Below are 25,037 nucleotides of genomic sequence, written 5' to 3'. Positions count from 1 at the left end.
GGTGGTAACATGGTGCGATACACCACTGTCAAGAAGCCAACTAGAATTATCAGGAGTGTTGGCGGTTACAAGATTGGCTCGTGGTTGCCATGAAGCCTGAAGGCGTGGTTGCCAAGGAAGAGTTTGAGGAGAAGCAGAAGGTGGTGGTAAGGTTGGCTGCATCTTACGAAACACGGGATACTGTGGAACAGTGTGACCCTGAACACGGCACCACTGGCAACGACCCAAGTAGGGCCGAGGAGGGGGACGACTATTCCGGTTTACGGTGTTGGAAGAGCCCGAGTTAGGAGCACTCACCAGAGGGGGGAAGGAGGGCGTCCACTGTGGACGTTGAGTACGGTTGCCAAAGTTTCTCGAATTGACTTGGGAATTAGCCGGATTTGCAGAAGCTGGAAGTGGAGAAGAGTTGGAATGATGCAGACGCAGCGAGAGTTCTTTATTGATTAATTTTTCATGCAGTTCATCAAAGGAAATCGGCGTGTCACGGCCATTAATGACGTTAACAATAGGCTTGTAATCATCATCAAGGCCATCGAGAATTTTCTCAATGAGGTCCTTATTATCCATAGGCTTGCCGAGGGCCGCAAGTTCATCAGCACGAGTTTTAATAAACTGTATATAATCAGAAATCATCTGGGAGCCCTTGTTGGCTTGCTTAATTTGTTCCTTGATCTGTTTGATGTGACCACGAGAAGGTCGGCCGTAGGTATTGGCTAGAACATTCCAAACTTCACGGGAGGTCTGCGATTGAGTGATAAGGGGGATAAGAGACGATATGAGGGTGCCAACGAGGGCACCAAAAATCAGTTTATCTTGGCGAAGCCGTGTTTGGTATGCTGGATTGGGAGCGGTGATATTATTTGTAGTAGTTGTAGCAGAAGGAGCAGGATGAGAGCCATCAATGAATTTTTGAAGATCGTAACCAATTAGAATTGCTTTCATCTGTAGTTTCCAGGAGAGATAATTGGTGGAGGTGAGTTTTACTGAATTGTTGGTATTGAAAATGACAAGGGGTTTGGTGGGTTCCTGTGTATTTGGGATTATAACTTGATTGTTTTCGTTGGCCATGGTTGGTGCCGGAGATTAGGATTTTGCAGTTCCAGGAGGAGAGAGCTCTGATACCATAAAAGGTTTAAAGAATGAGAAAATTATGGCATCACTTTTTCATTAAGTAAAATCATATACATATAACGTATAACTGAAATCCTATTCTAAGTAAGTCAAATTTACACTAAGGAAACTAAATAACAATCAGAATACTACCTATTCTAAGTAAGTCAAATTTACACTAAGGAAAGTAAATAAAAATCAGAATACTACCTATTCTAAGTAAGTCAAATTTACAATAAAGAGACTAAATAACAATTAGGATAATACCTATTCTAAGTAAGTCAAATTTTACAATAAGGAAACTAAATAACAATCAAACTAAGAAATCTTAAGAATCCGAGATTGTCGATTTTCTCTATCACCTTTGTTAAAAAATTACCAATAAAAACCTGTAAATATTACCAATAAATTCCATTGCATGAAGTTAGTACGAGTGTTGGGTTTTTTTATTAAAAAATTACCAATAAAAACCTGCAAATAGAAAATTTGCTTCTTCATGGTACCCTTTTACTAAAAATAGAAAAACAAATTTGATCATATATTATATTATCTAATAATAAGTTACAATTTGTTTCCTTTGTTCTTTTCTTTCTCCATTTTATTTTTTATTTTTTAAATTTCAGATAGACAAATATAAAAAATGAGGATTCAAGCTATTTTGATATATATATATATATATATATATATATATATATATAGATAAGTAGAAAAACAAAATTTTAAACCCATTGATCATTCCTAAGAAAAGAAGTCAGCTAAGGCTTTTCACTCTACATATATTATTAATCTCTAAATAATTAAGAATAAACTAAGAATAAATTGCTAAAATTAATGACCACTTCGACAACATTATTGTCTAGTGCCTGGTGGTATTTTTATAGTATATCTTTGAGGTTTAATTCTGTTTTACTATAAACAGAGTCAATTTGAGTTTTTTTCCCAAGACGCGCATTAAGTGCACAAATGACAAATAAGGCTATGAAAACCCAAAATGCATATTACTTGTGCATGTGGTGGATCAAACTGTAGGATGAGAATCAAATAAAATGTCCATGTGAGTCACTGTATACAAGTCAGAACAAGTGGTTTGAAGTGTTGTATTTGCTACAGTGAAAGTTGGGCCTTGAATGAAGTCGGAACAAGCAAGAACACCAATTTGGTGTTCCAAGATTTCAGCCTTTTTTACAAAGTGTTCTGCAACTGTGCAAACCAACATAGCCCGGCCCAAACGTGTAGTGTTCTGAAAATGGCTTACTGTTCACATTCTGGAGCAATACACCACACCACACTACAGACACCAAATAGGCCCTTAGTGTATATGAGTGAGGGACAGTTGTTATACACTTATACCGATTGTGTGTTAAAGTGAGTTACAATGTGTGGGTGTCATACCCCCGAGTTCATGTGTGGTAACGCCACATCATCAACAATGGCTTACACAATTTGGTCAAATGGTCAATGAGCTATGCACATCAATAGTAATGACCCACTTAACCTGGTTGACGGTCAAAGTTACCACGACATTAGCATACTTCGAACAGAATAATGAAGACTTGAGTTGGGAGTAGAACTTAGGATTACCTGAAATTTGAGGAAGTTTTGGTTTGGTGGTTGAAATTTAAGACTCGTCGAATCGACACTCGATCTGACTGATAGAGAGAGAAATATCATTTTGACTCCCGAGCATTTAACACATCTAGATTAACATTGCTTTATAATTATTTGAGAAGGCCAAGAAATGGGTAGACAAAAAGGGGAGGAAATGACCTCCTTCACATTTGAGAGCTTTAGGCTCTCTCTCAAATCCAGATTTCCCCACACTTCACACCTTCACCAAGAGAGTTAATGGTGTTTTTGTACACTGTCATCCTTTTTCCATCTCTTTCTCAAGTTTACTTGGGCTTTCACCTCTCTTAATCCACCTCAGATTATACTATGTTGCAAGTTATACCTCACCATTTGTTACTTTGTTATGATTTTGAACCCACCTGAATACTAGGTATCTACATTTGGCGACTACACTGGGGAGTTATTCTCGTATAAATCAATGGAAGAGTCCTTTGTGGATATGGAAGAACTCATAAGCCCTCTGTTGATCTACCGTTTCAAATTGCAGCCTTGTACTCACTGGCATGGAAACTGGAAGAGCTCACTGTGCGAACTTGCTGCTTCATACGGTGATCTCATTCCATGCTCTGTCTCTAGGGGTGGCAATTTTTACCGCCCCATCCCACCCCGTTAATAACGGATATGAAAACAACTTTTATACCGTTGGGGCGGGGCATGGATTCAAATTTTGAACCTCTCACGGGTCACAGGGTGGGGACGGGATCTATTACATATTTGCCCCGCCCCGCTAACATATAATTCTATTTAATATATATATATATATATATATATATATATATATATTATATATAATATTAATAACTTATGTGTACAGATTATATATATATATATATAAGTTATAAGTTACAACCCTAACTGAAGTGATATTATACTATAGCCAGCGGCGCATCAAGGTAATATGTCCTTCTCTCTCTCTCACACTCTTTCGTGACTTGTGGTTTTGATATTGTAATTGGTCACGCAATCTTTGTGGTTGCTCTCACCTTAACATATCTCTTGGCTGGCCATGAAACGAAAAACTTGGAGCGAAGTTAGGTAGTACTGTTTAAGCAATCTTTCTTCATCTTCCAATGCTAAGGGCTCGTTTGGATTGGCTTTTGAAACGCTGCTTTTAGCTTTTTAGGGTTGGAAGCTATTTTGAGTAGTGTTTGGCTAATTTTTTAAAAGAGCTTTTAAGTCCTAGAAGAGCATTTTGAAGAAGCTGGTACCCCCAGCTTTTCTTAAACGCTCTTTTTTTAAAGACACGGGAAGCTGTTAAATGGTTTAATGAAACTTTCAAAATACCAAGCGTGCCCTCCATATTTGTGAACAAAAAATAAAATATTCCACCTATATCCCTATATATGTAAAGAAACCTAATCGCATCACAGATTGTCTCTTTGGTCTAGTTCACAATTTCACATAGCAGCAAGTTCTTCCTCTCTTTTTTCTCATCCTCAAGATTTCAAAGCTAGGTACTCCGTATTTTTTCCATTGGACAAATAACTCCTAAATATAGTATTATTTTTAGTTTTATCATGAATCAGATTTGTTAGATTTTAACAAACGATGAGTGAGAACAATATATATATATATATATATATATATATATATATATATATATTTATTTATTTATTTATTTATTTATTTATTGCTATTGCAATTTATATTTTGATTCATTCTTGATTTTGGTTTTTTGTTTTCCCTTTTTCTCGTATACATTACCATCATATGTTTTTGCCTTCAATTTTATTTTCTCTTAGCTTTGCGAAGCTGTGGGTATATACAAGTAATATATGTGTATATTTTATATGATTTACTTGATGGTAGTTACGGAAATAAACTCCATAAGTTAGGCTAATGACTTTTTCAACTTGCATAACCACGGTCAACCAAAAAATATGAAGAACAAAGAAATCTTTTCATCTTTAGCTTTTTTTCACATCGAAATTGAATTGGGAAATACTTTCCATCTTTAGCTTTTTTTTCACATCAAAATGAACATGTATATATAAGAATCTTTCTATGGCAACCACGATGTACTAACCCAAAAAAAAATGACGAAAAAAAAAAAATCCCATTTTTAGCTTCTTCCTTTTTTCACCTCAAAATTGAATTGAAAAATAGGTGAACTTATATGTAAAGCATTGTATTAAAAAAAAAAAAAATTCCTTTCATATATCAATTTCTCAAAACACTATAGAAGAAAGAATTTATAAAATGAGTTACATATATTATGTTGAAAAAACCGAAAGAAAGAAAAATAATTAAATAATTAACTGTATGAATGACTTCCTTATAGTGAAATTAATAAAGAATGTAGAAGAATGTTATTTAGATCATTTTATAGACAACAACAATGTAAAAGAAATAATTTTTAAATCATTTTCACGATAGATGTGTAACATATTTTGTTCTTTCACAAATGATATGTTTGTTAATTTCATAGTTTTGGTTACAGTTGTTGGGATGGTCATTGTTTGGAACCTTATTTCATTGGTTAGTGTTTGGAACCTTATTTCATCTAAGGGCAAATTAGTTATATTAGTAGTAGAAGAGCTTTAGTAAGCATTTTGCCAAACAGACAAAAAAGTTCTTCTAACATTAAAAGCCCTTCTAAAATGCAATTCCCAAACACTATCAAATAATCCGAATATAAGTGATAGCTTCTACTTCTCTTCTTCTTCTATGTAAAAGCATAAGTAAAAGCTATACCAAACGAGCACTAAGCCCTAATTATAAATCTTTTTGGCTTTCCAAGTTGCAATCTTCAAACTGCTCATTAATTTGTAATGTAAATTATGCATTTTTTGTTCAATAATTTCACAAATGAAGAATATGTTCTTATGATATATAACATTATGTATATATTGTTTTTCCTAATTTTTCTGCTTGTATTAAATATCAAATTTAAACAAAATCTGCCTATCATTTTCTTTAAAAAAGAAATTATAAATATGTAAATCTTGAAATTTCATATTTTATTTAGTAGATTTATTCATTAAACAAATCATAAAGTTGTGTTTTTCCTTGATATGATGGGTGGTCACACATTCTTGAAAATCTTTCTATAAATCTCGAGGACATGAGAGTCTTGGGAGATTGCAGATGCCAGATAGAATAATAGCAGCTTAAGTCTCAAAAAGTGGAAGGAAAAAATTTGTTAATGGGCGGGCATGGGGTGCCATCCCTATATGTCTATCTATTTCAATATTGTCCACCTACAAATATTGCTCATCTCAAATATTACACTTTATTACTTGGTTGCTTGCATTATCTCAAATCACCATATATCTGAAATGGGTCTCCCACGGACCTAGCATAGATGCTCCCATTGAATTTTTTATATTTTCATTTTATATCTTAAATTTTTTAGAATTTAAAAAGATGCTTCCACTAAAATTATAATTCACTCCCTGAATTATTTTCTTTGCATTTTATATTTCAAATTTTGAAGAATTTTCAAAGATGCCCCCACTAATATTGCAATTCATCCTCATTGAATATATATATATATATATATATATATATATATATTTATTTATATATAAATTTTTTGCATTTTACTTTAAATTTTTAAAAATTTATGAAGAAAACTTCATTGAAATTATAAAAATAGACCCACTATATAAATTTGTCTCCACAAATTAAAAGACTGACCCCACTCACAAAATTTTTTGCGTCCATCACTGCCTTGCTCATTATTATTATTTTTTTATTATATATATATATACAAACACATATTATACAACATACATCGACAACTTCCCTCTAAAACAATTTACAGTTTGAGAAGCATCAAAGAGAAATGACTATTTTCTGCTTGAAAATCTCACCTTTTTTTTTTTTTTATATTACTTTCGCCACAAAATATCTTATCACTTCCACTCTTAAAAAAATAATAATAAAAATAAAAATTATTAAAATACACATCTATATACACAATGCTAGCTGCCAAAACCCACTTGCTTTTATCATATTCATTTTATATTCAAAAAAACCCTCAGACTTATTTTTAAAGCTAAGCACAAGCGCGAGCTGCCAAATCCACTTCCCCTCGAGACACCGTCTATGTGAAAGGAGACTAAGGCTCTGTTTGTATTGGCTTTTGAAAAGCTGCTTTCGGCTTTCAGAGCCAAAAAGCTGATTTTTTTAGTGTTTGGATGATTTTGTAGAAGAGCTTCGGGCCTCCAGAAGAGCGTTTAGACGAAGCTGGGGTGGCCAGCTTTTGTTGGAAGAGATGCGGGAAGCTGTTTTGGGGTTTTAATGAACTTTTCATATTACCAAGCGTGCCCCTCGTGATTCAAAGGAAAAAAATAAATTTCCAGTTGTATCCCACAATGTCATCGTTCTTCTCCTAACCCTCTTTCTGCAAATACGCCTCTCTAGCTCAAATTAGGTTTTTCATCCTCACTGCTTCTTTCTTGGTCTCCTCCAAAAATTAACACTGGAACATCTTATCATTGTATGGGCATGAATATATTTGTAGCTATATACATATATTGATGTACATACATATACATGCATAGAAGTGTACTTTTCAATAAAAATTGTATGGGTATGCGTTTGATATCTTGAGTTGCAAAGATCGCATCTCTGTTATTTGCTCTCTTTCTAAGTTGTTGGTTTTATTTTTCAAAAAAATTCTAATTTCCAAAAACTTTTGGTTGATTCTTCTATGAACTTTATAAATCTCAACATCTATGATGGGTTCATTCGTTTAGTGAATTTAACAATAAAAATCGTTCTCTCACAGTCCATTGTTTCTAAATTTCTAATTTGAATTGCATTTTAAAATGCTCTGATTTAAGAAAACAAGCTCTATTTTCATATAAAATTGCTAATCTATTGCTTATAGCTTGATTAATATATATATATATATATATATATATATATATATATAATCAGTTGCTTTATTTTATTTGGTAAAATTAACTCTTTTCATATTTTGGTGAGCTGTGCAATTGATTATTGTAATTATGTTAATTTATTCCTATGATGAGATCAAATGCATAACTTCAAAGAATGCAGAAATGTGCGCGTGTGTGTATATATATATATTATAAGTGTGTGTGTTTGTGTGTGAATTTGCATGATTAGAAAATGAAGAATACTCCTACTTGATGTATATGTTAAATACTGCTCTTATGGGATTTTTTTGGCCTTGTTATCCTTTACTTTTGGTTTGGAGGGCTTGTTCTCCCTGGATCAAGAATTGAAAATTTGATTCATTGGGACAATGTCAAAAAAAGTTTGGTAGCTCCTGGACAATAGTTAATTAAATCTAAGGGTAAAAACATAAATTCATTAATAAAAGAGTTTTGATAAATATTTTGTCAAACACAGAAGAAAAAAATTATTTGTCATCGAAAATTTTTTTTTAAATGTAGTTCCCAAACAATACGCTAAAGTTAAGTGGAAGTGATAACTTTCGCTCTCCTTTACTTCTGCATAAAAATAAAAGTAAAAATTATGCCAAAGGAGACCTAACAAGTCCCATGTCCATTGATACGGTGTGTTGGCTAGACCATCCACACACAATGCTTCCACACACAATGCTTCGAGATTAGCTAAAACATCCACCAGCACATATGCGGAGGCGCACCCGTCAAGGTCGATTGGAAGGGTAGTTTCTCCAAACTGCGGAATCAACCCCATAACCGCCACCAACATTCCCACCTAACAACCAGTAGCGGCACCACCACCACCACCATCTCCGTCGAACGGCACAACTATCAACGGCGCCGATCTGTTGAAAACCAGAACCAGAATGCGGCGGCACCACCTCCCGGAGGCCAAAATCGAGTCTGCCAACGCCGTTCTCCATTTTCTCTGGCGACGTCCAGTGCCACCTCTTACCGAGTCGTCGCCTTCCTTGCCTTGTCACACATCTGTACAAAGATGGGATGAGGGAGACATAGAGTTGTTGATTGTACAAAGTGGTGGTGGTGATTGTGGTGGGCGGGCATGGCGGCAAGGTTGGTCTCGTCAGGCAGCGACATTTAGGGTTGGGATGGTATGAAGCTGTTACTTTGCCCGAGAATCGTGAGGAAGAGCTTGGAGAGATTGAGCAGTCCCTTCAATGTTCTACCGCAACCACAGCGATGGGTTTTCAGCAAACTGCCTATTTTGCAATGGTAATTAACTTTCATCCCCACAGCCCACTCCACCACCAGCTCCACTTTTCTCTCTTGATTGTGAAGATATGCTACTTCTTGGAGACCATGTTAACGAAACATCAAGAAGAAGTCCTTGGAGCTCATAGTCGAAGCCAAGAGGGACCTTGATGGTCTTGGAGGGGTCTCATTCCACCACTTTGTGTCTCCGTAACACCGAAAATTTTCAACCTATTTGGTTGAGTTTGGGAGTTGCAGCGTTTGGCAAGGAGTAGTATGGCGTGGTTGAGGCAGGGGAGAAATTGGAGGGTGGATCGATGGTTTGGTTGATGGGATTGGAGGGTTTCTTGAGTTTGGGTTACAATTTGGTGAAAGGATGGAAGTAATCGGAGAAAAAATGGTACATCAGATGTTGAAATTGGAGATGGAGTTTGAAAATCCAATACAGGTACATCTAGGTCGGTCGGTTAAGCATCTCTCCGGGGAAGGAGTGGTTGAATAGTTCTAAGATGGCCCTCCCCTTATGTACAGTAAAAGGTTCGTGCCGCTCTTGTTCTCTTTTCCGCAGCATGCTGTTAGCTGACTTTGCTCCCTCTATCTGTGTTTAATTGTGTGTGCGTGTGTGTGTGTGAGAGAGAGAGAGAGATGTGGTGGTTAGTGACGACGGTGGTGGTGGTGGTGGTGGTGGTGGTTGCGGATATATGGCGTACCCTGCACAAATTGGCGTTCGACCCTCTTCTATTGAAACGGGAACCAAGCTCTACATCTCAAATTTGGATTATGGTGTCTCAAATGAGGACATCAAGGTATTTTTTTATTATATATTTTTGTGTGTGTTTCAATGTTAGTTGGTTATTTTCTCATCTATCTTCTTAAAAGGTTGTTTTCATTTTTTTTTTCTATAGTATAGAAAGTATTGGGGATTTTATATGTTTTAACGAGGTGTTTTGAGCTGCCAGGATTTCAGAGAACATGCTGTCTCTACTTGTTATTTGATATCTGTCACCAAGTAGACACGATATGAATACCATTGTCTTCTTTTCAATAATTTTTTTGGGTACAATGGTTTTAACTTGCAAAATATGTGCAAAGCTGCTTTTAGATTTCCAGGTTTGGAATCTCTGACTGGCATCAATTACTGTACATATATATATATATAGGGCAGTCTAATGATGTATACCATTGCCTTCTTTGTGAACGTGTATATTTAAATGAATGGTTTAATGATGTAAGACAACTTGGAGGAACAGTCTTACAAGCTTTCCCTACCAAAATCTATGTAGGGGGTAGCAGTAAAGAGTGGGTTTTGGTTAAACTATGGAACTGATTGTAAAAGATACAAGGGGTCGGTTTGAGCTCGGTTACTTTAAGAGTTTTGGTGATGGAATTTGATTATAATAAAGAATAGTAACTAAAGAAAGAAGTATAGGATTTGAGAGACAGAATTTCGTAGTTTTACCTGGATTCTTGTGTATTTTATGGTTTTCACTGACAATGGTTACGAACCATCACACAAATAGAATCTAAAATTCTCAAAACTCAACTCCGTTGAGATAAAGAAAATCAGGCAGATATTTGTTGGATGTTGCACTACTAATTTTCTTGGCATTCTCTGATTTTATATTATGAGCTTTTTATTCCTTTGTTTTTTATTCAAATCCAACAACTGCCTCAACATTTATTTCTCAAGATCAATTTGTTGGTCCATATGATTTGTCTTGGAACTGAAGTTGGACGAGAATAGAGTATTCTAGTTGTACAAATTTATCTTTAGTAGGATTCTTACCTTAAATAGGAACTGCAGTAGCTTTTCTTTGTCAAAGCTAACAAAATCATAGATGCTTTGATAGAGCTTATTTGTCATCTACTAAGTGCTTTTGGCATTGTAGTAGCTTGTAGTAAGCACTTATTTATTATTATTATTATTAAATTTTTATTTTTATTTTTATGTGGATTTGTTAAAATGGATGTTGCTTTTGAATGATCAAATTGTGTTCAGTGATGCATATAAAAACACAATTTTATAAATATTCTCTTTCCACAATTAGACTCATTTTATAAGTTTCTCCCTGTACTTTGCAAACACAATTAAAAAAGGTCCAAATTTGACCTTTGACTAAAAGCTCTAATAGGTCAAAGTGTCTAAAACTGAAAAGTATTTATTTTGACACAAAATTAGAAATGTGTTTAGCCTTTCCAACCGCAAAATGCACCAGAAGTCCATGCGGATCTGGTTCCTGATCTGTGGACTGATGATTTATCATTGCATCTTCCTTTTTCTTTAGAAAATTAGTTTCCCGATTGGATAATTGGGATTAGTATTTCTTTTTCTCTCTGTTGGTCTCTGGCTATGGCTGCTCTTGTGGAAAAAGAGAGGAAAAGGGACTACCCTGAAATTATGATATCTCCAGTAAATATTCAACCTTCGGAATTTGTCATATGTGACAGACCTCATTATAGTGAATCGATAATGATAACATGTGCAATAAGTTTTTAGGCATGCTGGTGGCTTTGAAGAAAACCCACTTTTAGATTTTACAAAGTGGTATTTTGAATTAATCTACATAGTTTTCATTATATAACATGCTCCTATAACCAAAATATATTCACAAATCCACTTTAACCCCCCACTATGGATCAATTTTTTGATTATATTAATTTCTTATCAGTACATTTATATACATCAACGTGTATGTACATATGTTATTTATATTAAAAACATAAGTTCATTATAGTATGCATTCTAAAGATGCTACTGAAGTTTAAAGTTCTGCTCTTCTGCTCCCATTCTCTCTTTCGCACTCCCTCCTACTCTTGCTTTGTGACTTATATTTTTAAAGTGATATTTGTAGTTTTTGCTTGCAGTAATTTTCTAAACACGAAATCTACAGTTGTCTTGAAGGTGGATCCAAATTGGTCGCACAATGAGCATTCAAAGAAAAGGTGAGTGAGATTCTTCCTCTTGTTGACACAGATGACATAACCTCGACCCAAGAACTACTTCTGATTATTTATTTTGTGTGCTTGGTGTTTATCGCAGATGATGTAACTCGTCTTCTGGTACTTTAACTTCTCAGTCGATGATCGTACCAATTTAATTACTCTGTTTTTTTTGCTCTAATTCATTTTTTTCAATGACGGTGATTGATTGTTTCGTAATTTGATCTTCTCAAGTGGGAATAAACGAAGCTTGGAAGGTGAAAGCTGTTAAACACTCCTCCCCAAGGGCATATTTCAGGCCAAGTAAGTTAATCCAACCCTCTTCTTCTTCTTCTTCTTCAAGAACCGGCGCACTTTAGCCAAGTTTTAGTTAAGTTGGTCACACTCTGAGCATTGTAGCATATTTGAAAATTTACAGTCAATTTGTGCAAAAATAGTTTCATAGATGGCGCATTGTAGAAACTTTGGTTACAACGATTCAGAACCAGCTTATTGGAGAGTTGTTATAGTTACAGTTGAATGGTACCAAGTTCAGGTGCATTTTAGCTGTACGTTTTACGACGAGCGTATTGTAGTGTCATCTTATACCCTGAGTCGCATTTTAGTTACGTGTTACAACCAGACTAAATTCAGTGTATGATAGCATATTGTTGGGGACAACATGAGGGAAGTGTGTGTCACAGCGGCATGGCACATGGTCCATGGAGGGTAGGATTGTCAATTTAGAGAGCTTTTTTTATATTCTCTCATTTTGGCAGGTATGAAGCTGTTACCTTGCCCCAGAATTGTAAGGAAGAGCTTGGAGAGATTGAGCAGTCCCTTCGATGTTCTACCACAACCAGGTTTTCAACAAACAGCCTATTTTGCAATGGTAATTAACATTCATTTTGCAAAAAAAAAAAAAAATAACTCTCATTAAATATTCTCAGGCATCTAATTGAAAAATAATAATGGTGATAGAAGTTTTACACTTATGCAATTTAGGGCCAAGTCTTCAAAATACATACATGTGGGTACCATCAGGTACCTCCAATGAATGCATATGCTTCGGTCCAACTTTTTGATGATGAAGACTTGGGTCCTAAAATAATTTTCCAGATTGTGAAAATTTTGACTTCAAACAAACATAAAACATTTGAAAAAAAAAAAAAAAATTTGATACATGGCGTCTATCATTGAGTTCATACTTCTTTATTCCTCTTTCACCAAATTCATGCATACTTGATTTGCCATCTCCATTACAATAATAAGTTTTTGGATACCTTAAAAGCTATGAGATATTAATGTCACCAATTGAAGCTTGAGAATGTGTTAAAATAAGTGAAGCATTACTAATAGATTTTAGTTACCTTTATTTGAAAGGAAAGGTAGGGCATGTTTGGTTTATTGCTTAAAAAAACAGTTTTTGAAAATTCAAAAAAATATGAAACTAGAAAAATATTTTTCGAGAATTTTGAAAACAAGAAATTGTAAAAATATTTTCAGATAACTATAAAAGATAAAACTTTTTTTTTTTAAATAGTTCTAAGAAACTGTAAATTTTTTACACTTTTTTAATTCTTAAAAATAATTTGAACAAAGTAACTCAAGTGTTTGATTCCTACTAGAAATAATACCGGACTCAAGTGAGTGTTGCTAGAATTTTGAAAAAAAATTAAAAATAGGGTAAAGTGCAATAAACTCCCCTCAACTATACACCAAATGCAACCAACTTCCTCAACTACAAATAACCCCCTCAATTATGAAATTAGTTAAGTTTTAGGACACAGAGTGTTTTTCATATCATCTCCCACTACTAGAAATTGTCCCCTTTCATAATAAGACTGGAGGGCACATGTCAGCAGCCAATAGGCTGCTGACTTTATTATTATTTTTCTTCTTCAACGGGTTCTCTTCTAACTCTCCCCACTCTAGCCTTTCTCGTTGTCCAAGCCACCGGCGATGTACAACGGTGAGATCAGACAGCCTAGGGATGACACGACGTTGGTGAAGTGAGACCCATAAACAAACGACGAAGCCCCGACCAACAACCAACCACCAAAAAATCAAACGGCGACGCCCCGACCAGTCACTCGGCGACCGTGGTATATCGACCAGCACAACCATCCACCAACAGAAGAACGCGATGAACTCCTAAATTAGAACGGCGAGGGCAAAGCTTGCACATAGCGATCGCAAATGATTTGGGGTTCGAATTTCTTTCTTTCTGCTCTGCCAACATGAAGCTGACAATTGGGTACAAAAGCTTTTACGGTTTAATCGCTGTTCTGAAACTCATTGGTTGGATGAAGCCGCCGTTGCTGGGGTAGGCAATGGCAATCTCCGTGGAAATCCCTTCAACTACTCGGATTGTTTCAATTATGATGGTCGGGAGGGTCGGTCACGAGCATCAAATGTGCTGCATGTGTGCGTGTGTGTGTATATATATAAACACCATTCCCTCTCTGCGCTCTTGTTCTTCAGCAGCCGATGATATCACCGACTAATTGAATCTCTTGCTGGTGATAAGAGGGGAAAGGTAGTGAATTGCAGATGTGTGCGTGTGAGAGAGGGAGATATTTGTAAGTTGAGATGGTGTTAGGTTGTTGCAGGTGGCGGTCATGGACTCATGGAGATTTGTATGTGTTCTTGCTTGATTGGGTTGAATTGTAGACACTAAAAATTGCAGGTTGTGGTCATCGAATTTTTGTCCCAATTGTGATTTTGGGTCTCAAAGTGTAGGTGATGTTAGAGTTGATCTTTGATTTAGTGTGGTGGTGGAGAGGAAATCGGCATCTTCATCAGATTGATGTATGAAGATGGAGAATGAGTTATATTTTACCATTGTTACAGACGTTAGTGCATGTTTGGTAGGGATTAGGTCCAACCATCAGCCAAGGGCATTATGGTCTTTTAAATAACTATTTCCTTCCATGTGCAGGCACGCGCTTAAAAATGATCAGCCAGCGACAGGGATGGGTAATTTGCAACCAAACACCCAAGTTTAGGGTTTTTTTTTGCCACTTTAGAATTTGAAGGGTTTTTTTTTTGTTGCTAATTGTGGTATAGTTGGAGGGGGTTTATTGCACTTTATCCAAAAATAAATATATACTTGTTGATGAATAAATTCTTGTCTTTTTTGGTTCCTCTTAATTGCATTACTTATAGAAGGGTTATTACCATTTAGTTAAATGACGCGCTGCTCAATTTCATCGCACCACAAGGCAACCTAATTATTATTCTGACCTTCTAATTCCCAACGCAATTCACCCAATTCAATGATGCACTCTTCTTTCTTTGGCATTACTCATTTCTAATTTCCTTAATGGGTACAAATTTATCCTTCAGCCTGTCTGTGCGTGTATAGCGATTGGATAATGTGGATGAACCTTGTGTCAACAACAACAACGATCCCAGGTAAGAAGAAGATCCACCACAAAATTACCATTAAGGTGTTCTAGTTTTTCCTATATTCCCCTTTTTCATGATTGACAAACACACGTCTGTATCCATGTTGACATAGCGCGCATAACATATTGCAAGATTTATTATTTATTTCATCTGCTCATCTCTCTCTCTCTCTCTCTCTCTCAGTTGACGCTGCTAATATCACATTGTTTGATTGTTTTGACCCATATCAGGCAGATACTGATACCTACAACCGCTTTGAAAGGTAATTTTTTCCAAAGATTATGTAAACTGAACTTCTGTTTCAAGGATTATCTCAAGCACTTCTGGTTATATGAGCACCAGAACCCCTTTATTCCTGTAAAAGGGGAACTATATTTGATGATTCACTGTTATTAAATGAGTTTTGATAGCTAATTGAAAAAGAAAAAACAAAAAAAAATGAATGCCTTTGTTAGAAGTATTGAACCGTCGTTGGTTTGGCAGGTTCGATATTGAAGGAGATGAAGAGATGCAGCTGAATTTCAGTCAACAACAGGACGCAGAAATCCCAAGTACTCTAATCCTGAGGAGCCTAAAAAACGTAAGCAAGAGAACAATGCCTCTAATTTCAGTCAACTACACTACAAAACTCTTACCTTCTTCGTTGAGAGACAAACAAAAAATCAAAATTCTGAAAAACCAAAAACACCATCACCAGCAACAACGTCAAGCGATGCTCACTGAATCTCCGAAGTTCAATCATTGCAACATTAACTACCAAAAACCCTAAATTTCTTAATTCTAACTCTAATCAATCAAGAACAAGTCAAACCCAAACGAGTTCTCTTGCTTATGTTTTTGAGGCTCCTCATCATTCTCTTCTTTGGCTTGGATAAGTTCCTTTGCTAACTTTTTGATAACCAATTTAACTTCCACAGTTTCTGCAAACATCTTTTTCAATTTTTTTTTTCATTAATCTCATCCTCTTGAACCTGTTCATCACAGACTTCATTGTTTTCATCGTCTGAAATATTAGAATCAAACAAAGTAACAACATGAGGACTTTTATCAAGAAAAGCAAGAAAAGAAAAATTATTGCAATCATCGTTAGAGGAATCATTATCACTAGGAGTAGAATTCTCATAAACTGGAACTTTCATTGTTTTGCCTTTATTCCTGCCCCTTGGATCTTTCGTAGAACTAGGACAAATATTCGAAGTGTGACCTTTGTCACCACAATTCTAGCAAGTAAGTGTAGTTTCTTTAGATTATTCTCCTTTCTTTTCATTCATTTTAAAATTTGAACCCTTGTCAAAATTTTGAGATTGACCCCATTGCCATTCCTTCTCCTTTATTTTTGCAAAAACTGATTAAATTTTCTAGTCATAAATGGCACATCTTCATCAGAATTATCATCAACAATGTCATCAACTTAAGTTAACTCTAAAGCAAGATTTTTTTCTTTTTGAGTTTGACTAAAATTCTGCATCTCAAAATTTTCTAAGAACCCTCAACCTCATCTACTTGGCGCTAGACAAATCCCAATGTTTAGTGATGGTTTCTTCCCTAATTTGAAATCTCTTAGGTAAATATCTCAAGATTCTCTCACAGATTTTTCTTATCACTAACTCTTTTGCCTAAGTGACAAAGTTCAAAAATAATTTCAAGAAGACTAGAATAAAAATCAGAAAAATTAATAATTGCATACAAAGCTTTTCCATTAACATCATTACGCTCAGTTTCAAGTGCAGTGAAGGTGAAAGTATCTTTCAAAACGTGAGCAACCTTACCATCAACAGTCTTTTCCTCAGTTGGAGGTGTATAGCCTGTGTCACAAATAGTCCAGACTTTTCCTCCTGAATTTTGCAAATGAGCTCTCATCTTTGATTTTCCAAAAATTATAATTGTCTCCTTCAAATAAAGGACCACGTTATTAGGTCCACTAGGATCAAAACATAAGACATGATGAAATAATTTTTGAAATTAAGCAAAAACTTCCCACTAGGATCAACTCAATGTGTAGAGATTGGCTCTGATACCAATTGTGAGTTGTACAACGGAATATATTGTGGAAAGTTTGAGTTTTATTGAGAGAGAATTTAATCACGTGTATCTTTATTCAATTAACTCTGGTAAAATTACCGATTAATTAAATAATCATATGCAAAATAAAAGCAAGTAAAGTTTAGAGTGACACCGGATTTTAGTGAGGAAATCAATTGGAAAATCTTGAGGTTTTGTGCGCTATCCTAAGCGTAAAAAGATCCACTGTGTAGGAAGCAAAGTACACTAAACTTTAACTAAGACTCAAACCCCTTCGCTCTACCAAGACTCAATGTGCCTGCTGAATGTCCCTGACTTTGCGACTTCCCATCCATCAGCTCTCGATTTCAGACTTATGCCTCAAACCTTGTAGAAGGATCACTAGTAGATCAACAACACTCCGCAAGTGTCTTGATTCCTTCAAAGTGTGATATGAAATTCTTCTTATTTGAATTTGAATATGTAGAAGAAATAAATCTGCTTTCTCTGATCGTTGTAGATGCAATCTTCAATAGACTCGAACACGATCAGGATATGAACAACACTCTAAATTCACTATATAGCGTGTATGTTCTAAAAAAAATCTCACAAAAAGGCTTTAATGGAAATCAGAATTTTAATGCAAAAGGCCACACCAACCTATATGAGAAAATATGTTTATATGGACGTTCAAAATCCTAATTGTACTTGGAAAATAAGTTAAATTAGTGCACAGGTTTTTGGATAGAAGTTTATACCAAATAGGAAGTTAAAACAACGTAGGAAACAAGTTACCTAAATCTGTACAAACACTTGAATCGGTTCAAGTTGGCTAGTATTGATTTTGTTTTTTTAAAAAAACGAAGCTTTGCATCTTGAACCGGTTCAAGTTGGCCATACTTGAACTTGAAGAGACACTTAGAAAAATTTTGGCAATGCGAGTTTCGAAAAACTTATGATGTATGTAAGTGTCCTAACCTTCTAACTCAACTTCTTAAAGTGTTGTTCTTACCCTTTTTGTAGTTTTTAAACTATTGAACACGAACAACTCTTCAATTTTGCAACCGATGTCAAATTGAAATTTGAAACTTAGAAATACAATTTGATCGGACTTGTTTTGACACCGAAATTTGCCAATTACAAAATATATATCTCACAACTATTACATTACATATGCGTGATTGAATTTCTTCTAATGATGCCTCTATAAACATAACTGCTACTAATGATTTCACTAAAAAATTCGTCAATCTTTTTTATCACAAATATATTTGCATATAGTATGTATACATGATGCGTCAATCTTTTTTATCACAACTATATTTACATAATAGTGTGGTATACATGATACAGTTAAATCACTCAATTTACAACCTTATGTTAGCTTTTCTTCTATGACTTTATAAAGTTTTAGCTTTATATTATATTTGTTCATTTGATGAATAGACATTGACTTACCATACTTGCAGATCATCGAGCTCCCTAGAGCCTCGAATGCTCCGAAACCAGAATTAATTGATTGACTCGTCAGCGCCTCGATCCGACTCAACTTGGACATCGAACGCCCAGATCCTCAAATGTCCCAATGCCACAAATTGTCAATCAACGAACCCAGAGCCTTGATCTGACTTGGACATCAAGCGCCTAGAGCCTTTGTCCCAATGCTATGAATTGTCAATCGACGAACACTTAATTTACAACCTTATTTTAGCATTATATTATACTTGTTCATTTGATGAGACAAGCCAACGCCTCAATCTGACTCAACTTGGACATTGAATGCCTGAATCCTCAAATGTCCCATTGCCACGAATTGTCAATCAACGGACCTAGAGCCTTGATCTGACTTAGACATCGAGTGCCTAGAGCCTTTGTCCCAACGCCATGAATTGTCAATTGACGGACCCAAAGCCTCTGTCCCAACGCCATGAATTGTCAATCGACGAACCCAGAGCCTCCGGCTGACTCGGACATCGAGCGCTAAGAGCCTCTATCCCAACGCCATGAATTGTCAATCGACGAACCCAAAGCCTCGAGCTGACTTGGACAGTGAGCGCTCAAAGTCTCTATCCCAATGCCATGAATTGTGAATCGATGAATCCGGCGCCTCGATTTGACTTGAACATCAAGCACCAGAGCCTCGATCGGATTAAAAATTCAAACCATGGCATCCACACCAAGTCATCCAAAACTCGATGAGTTATGCTCTCGAGTAAACATTACGGGCAACACCCTCGAGTCATCAAACCCTAACATCCACACCAGGTCTTCAAAACTGACACCGACCGCCACAAAGCCTCAAATGTAACTAGTTTTCTATGTAACATGTGTGATGTCACGTCTGAAAAAATTCAGTGGATTATAGATCATCAAGAGAGTGTTCACAAAAAGTCACCGTAGTGCAAAACTTGTAAACTGCGGTTCCCGACCAAACCAGATCTACAGACGCACCGTGACGTATATCACTGACGGATTTATATCCGTCCAGGTCTTCAAAACTGGACACCGACCGCCACAAAGCCTCAAATGTAACTAGTTTTCTATGTAACAGTGTGATGTCATGTTTGAAAAAATTCAGGGGATTATAGATCACCAAGAGAGTGTTCACAAAAAGTCGCCGCAGTGCAAAACCTGTAAACTGTGGTTCCTGACGAAACCAGATCTGCAGAAGCACCGTGACGAATATCACTAACGGATTTATATCCGTTAGTGTTCTTCGTCGTCTTTTTTTTTTTTTTTTTTTGGCTTTTGATTTTCTCGTTCTTTATTTTCTCGCTCTACGTCTTTTTTTTTTTTCCTTGTTTTTTATTCTCTTGTTCAAAATCATCATCATACGGTATTAGGGTTGATAGTTTCTGTTATTAGAAACGCAACGAACCCAAGTTGAACCAAGAATCACGACAGAAAAGTAAACACGCCACACATAAAACACATAGATTTATACGTGGTTCGGCAACAGCCTACATCTACAGTTGGGATCCGGTGAAAGTTTTTACTGTGTAAAATTGGAGATTACAAGTTTTCAGCCCCTCACTCTATTTCTGTACGTATTTCAGAGTCTCTCTCTTTTCCACTCCAAACCCTAAGTACCCTTATATATCGGGCTACAAGAGGCTAATTAGGGTTCACGACCCATGAGCAAAAAACGGGTCAAAAAATTTTCCAAAGCTTTGGTAGGTTTGGGCCCACACAAAGCTCATCCAACGGGTTGTTGGGTCATAAACGGGTCGCAACGTGACCCCCGACACCAAACTCGGGCCACAATATCATAGTTTTGTAACCACGAAAATAAGCATTGCACCAATGCCAGCCTTAGAAAAGAAACACAGTTTCTTAGGGTTAAGGTTAAACTACTAGTAAATGCATAATTGTACACCATAAACATTTATTACTCTAATCACTAGGTTTGCTTTGCCAAGAGGAGTAGATCCTTTTCCACTCCTAAAGCAACACCAATAATAATATTGTCTACCAAGCAGGCCAGCCATGGATGGTGACGAAGCAGGCCTTTCCCCGTCTTTAGTGCCACCTTTTTGAACTGTGCAGATGGGTGTGGCAAGATGAGCTCAGTGGTGGCTAATTACTGAAAGATCCAACAATTTTGCTTCTTGTTTCATCAAACAACATACGGTCTTCAGCGTTGCTAAATTACCAGTTAATACACACTATGGCAAACCTTGACACCAAGGACAAACAACAATTCGACTCCACAATAACTACCATTACAGTATATCATATTTCAAAGAGCTAGACATGGAATGTAAATCTAGTAATTTGGAATATTAGCTCTCTTGAAAAATCTCAAAGAAACCAAAAAAAAAAATTTGAAAATTTTGAGCCCTTTTGCAAACTTAAAGAAACTATCGATCCTAATACCTAGTGATGATGATTTTGAACAAGAAAATGAAAAACGAGAAGGAAAAAAAAAAAAAAAAAAGACGTAGAATAAGAAAATAAAGAATGAGAAAATCAAAAGGAAAAAAAAGACGACGAAGAACACTAACGGATATAAATCCGTCAGTAATATTCGTCGTAGAGCCTCTGCAGATCTGGTTTGGTTAGGAATCACAGTTTATAGGCTTTTCACTGCGGCGACTTTTTGTGAACTCTCTCTTGGTGACCTATAATCTCCTGAATTTTTTCAGACACGACGTCAAACATATTACGTAGAAAACTAGTTACTCTTTCCTGTTCAATACAAGTATAGAGCCTCCTATACCAGTGCAAGTTTTGCACACCTCAGTCATTGATTGACGAGTAGTCTCGTCTATTTGGGTTCAGAAATGAACGTACAATAAAGATTTTAGAGTGATTGTCTTAGCTTTGGATTCCTATGATGGTCATCTCTTTTGTTTGAGTAGTGTAGAGTGTCTTAGTGAGAGTCCAATTTATACTTCCTTATTTGTTACTTGAGTTAATGGCTAGAAAGAGTATTTGCTAGGCTATAAATGGAATGTATAAATGCAATAGAAGACATGCTAGTACTACTGCATATAACTGTGGTCACATGATGTGATCATGTGATATTTTTTACTTGCACATTGAGAAAGGAGGATAATAGTGATGGCTAATTGGAGAAGTGCAAGTATAAATAGGCACAATTTTTTTTTGAGTTTCCTGGATTGTTCCTTTGAAAATTTGAAAAATGTGAGTAAGTTTTAAAAGCCTACCTCCGTTATTATTTGTCAATGTGTCAAATAAATTTCTACTTATCAAAAAAAAAAAAAGTGTCAAATAAATTTCTCCATGTTTATAGTCAAGGGCAGATCCAGGAATTGTCAATGAGGTGGGCTGCCAATATTTCATTGGGTGGGCTAATACTAGTAATACTATTTTTTTGGCTCGGCTAAAAATTGCCTTTATTAATTTTTTTTTTTTTTTTGGGTGGTCTAGCCCACCCCTAGGTCCGATAGTGGCTAAGTTTAGCCCAGCTAAAAAAAAAAATTAATTTATTAGTAGTACTAACCCACCCAAAAAAATATTAACAATTCCTGGATCCGCCCTTGTGCAGGCCATAGCATAACCTATTGATACTTACCACCTCGCTTCCAGCACAACCCACTCATCATTTTTCATGCGCATGCATACACACGGTAGACTCCAACTAGTCTTGATGGCACTGTGTAGGTACCTAGTATTCGGGTGGGTTCAAAATCATAATAAAGTAACAAATGGTGAGGTATAAGTTGCAACATAGTAAAATCCGAGGTGGATTGAGAGAGGTTTAAGCCCAGGCAAACTTGAGAGAGAGATAGAAAGAGGATGGTTGTTAATTCTGTAACTTTCACCATTTGATGGGAAACGAAGAAGGAACAACTAAGCAAGGGGAAAATTCAAAAAGGATAAGAGATGTGGTAAGAGCAAGAAATACTGCAAGAGGTGGATGTGCAGAAGGCACAAGCTCTGTAAGTTGAACTTTGAAGCTCTTTTTTTGCTTTGATGTGATTGTTGTTTTACGATAAACCTTCAACCATTTGAAGAATCAGCAGGTTTTGGTGCTGCACTAGGGGCAAAAAGAACAAGAGGAGTTGCAGGCTCTACAAGAGCTGTTGCAAGAGGTGGAGTCAGCTCTGTAAGTTCAACTTTCCCAAAAAGAAGGATTTAATTTGATTTCTTTTATTTGTGTATACATATGATAAGTCCACACCTTTTTTACAATATTGTCTGATGAATTGTTGTAAGATATCCAAGAAAACCTTTCATGGTGCATGTGTTTGCTGTGACATAGTTTATTAGATACTTGCAAGGAAGTCTTATCTACAAAGTTAGAAACATGGAGAAAGATTAAGGCCTAAAAATTAGTAAATTTAAAATAAATATAGCAAATTTGAAAAGTAGTAGAAGATGACAATATAATATTACAATTCAAGATGAAAAAGATTCAAAATAACTACTTCTGTTATTTATGGTCAATATATACAAGGAGATGGGGAGATAGCTGGTGATATTGTAAATAGGATTGGAGTAGGGTGGGACAAATTGGAGACAAGCTAGTTTGTATCCTATCTGGCAAATGAATACCAAATAAATGGAAAGAAAAATTCTATAGAAAAGTTATTAGGCTAACTATATTGTATGGAGAAAAGGGTTGGACGTTTAAAAAGAAAGAAGGACAATGCATTTATGTTATGGAAATGAGGACGCTATGATGGATGATAGGAGTGATGAACCGAGATAGAAATGAACGAGTGAGGAAAACTAGGTATAATGTCTACTAATGATAAAATTAGAGAAAGTGGACCTAGGTATATGGTCATATACAATGTAGATCCGAAGATGCACCAGTTAGAATAAGAAGAGGTGTTTGGCGGACAAAGAGGCCTATCAAAACTTACAAGGGATGAAGAAATAAAATATAAGCAAGCGTTTCACATTGCCCTGTTTCACAATCATTTTTTACTTTTTCATGATTTTTTTTTCTTTATTTACTGAGCATACAAAAATTGGTACCTAATGACATGGTCAAATAATAATAATAATAATGGTACGTGCTTGCACAAAAATTGGTACCAATGCGTATAAAAGTTATCCTCTATACCCAAGACAAAAGTATATGTAAAAATGTTATTTATAGTAAGAAATTTCAAAAATTAACTCCGTTAGCTCCTGATGATTGAAATGGAAAAAGGAAATTGTAAATAACTCATTCATGCTTAACATGTAACAAAATAAGAAACTTTTAAATTTGATTTTGGATCAAATCATATTTATCAAATATATAGTTAGGTATAGTTATATATGAATGGGGTCAAGAAAAAAAGCTTTGCAATAGGGATTGCCAACAAATTTAAATCAAGTCTGAAGTTGCTGACTGGTACCAATGCTAAAATTGTCTGGTTGCCACCCTTGGATGCCCTTACATACTAGGGCAATTGCACCCCTATGAAGGGATGCCCTTACAAACTAGGGCAATTGAAAAATTACAGGAAATGGAGAAACTATATATTGATTTCAGTAGGTGTGTATATATACACGTATATCTTGAGACAAGGTGTGTATGAGTAAATTTTTTACTAAAATTAAAATAAAATTATCTCGATTGATTGTTTTGACATTACATTTTTTTATTTTCGCTGTCAAATAATCTTAAAAACAATATGAGCTTACACACAATGTCTTTTTTTTTATTTTTTTATTACTATTATTATTATGTTAAGTATGATCTTACACATTGCCACCACAAGGTAAGCATGCAAAAGAACAAATTTTCAAATAAGGCAAAAGCATGCCAAAGAACTGAAAATTGTACTAATAGAGTCGGAGAGTATTAGCCTATGAAATACTATAATATCATTAAAATTGAAAAAACCATAAAAGGTTATATCAAAAATAAATAAAAAAATTGTCAATGCGTGATGCATATAATACTTGTAATAAATTACACAAACTAAACATGAAAGCTTATCAAATTACCGAAAATAAAATTAATAAACATGAAAGCTCATCAAGCAACACGTGCCATATTGTAAACATAATAGTATAAAAGGATAAACTTTTCATCAAAACTGATTGATTCAATTGAAACTAAAGAATAAGAATTGAAAAGTAAACAGAAAACTAATGCATATTTTTCACAGAATGTTACAAGCAAAGAATATAAAGAAAATTACTTGAAATTACATTAATAAAACTTTAGTAAAAGGTAAGGCTTTAAGAGTGATTGTTTTAGCTTTGGATTCTTATTATGGTCATCTCTTTTGTACAGTCTTCTAGTGAGAGTCCAATTTTTGCTACCGATCTCATTTTTTTCATTGTCAATGCTGCACTGCACGGTATTATTAACTCATATTTACTATTTGATGGGAGTTGTTATGATGTTTCGAAAAAATGAAGTTTACCAAAATGCTGAAGCGGATATAAAAATTACTATTT

The 25,037-nt window shown here is 35.3% G+C and overlaps 1 long non-coding RNA gene and 1 other non-coding gene across 2 annotated transcripts; one reads left to right on the top strand and one right to left on the bottom strand.

Annotated features, from left to right (window-relative positions):
• Positions 1-437: 437 nt before the first annotated feature.
• Positions 438-570, bottom strand: LOC132272276 (small nucleolar RNA Z247). The gene has a single exon (XR_009470019.1). It is a non-coding gene; the product is annotated as a small nucleolar RNA Z247 (small nucleolar RNA).
• Positions 571-8,245: 7,675 nt separating this feature from the next.
• Positions 8,246-23,692, top strand: LOC132271755 (uncharacterized). The gene is made up of 10 exons (XR_009469806.1): positions 8,246-9,640; positions 11,700-11,777; positions 11,875-11,894; positions 12,009-12,077; positions 12,533-12,645; positions 15,102-15,170; positions 15,395-15,426; positions 15,648-15,744; positions 18,635-22,570; positions 22,655-23,692. It is a non-coding gene; the product is annotated as an uncharacterized LOC132271755 (long non-coding RNA).
• Positions 23,693-25,037: the final 1,345 nt, after the last annotated feature.

The sequence above is a fragment of the Cornus florida genome, unplaced genomic scaffold, assembly GCF_030987335.1.
Source record: "Cornus florida cultivar Cherokee Brave unplaced genomic scaffold, ASM3098733v1 CherokeeBrave_3.0.0_Hap2_Chr08, whole genome shotgun sequence".
Lineage (NCBI taxonomy): Eukaryota > Viridiplantae > Streptophyta > Magnoliopsida > Cornales > Cornaceae > Cornus > Cornus florida.
The sequence above is the reverse complement of the archived record's forward strand: the minus strand, read 5'-3'. Positions and strand labels throughout refer to the sequence as shown.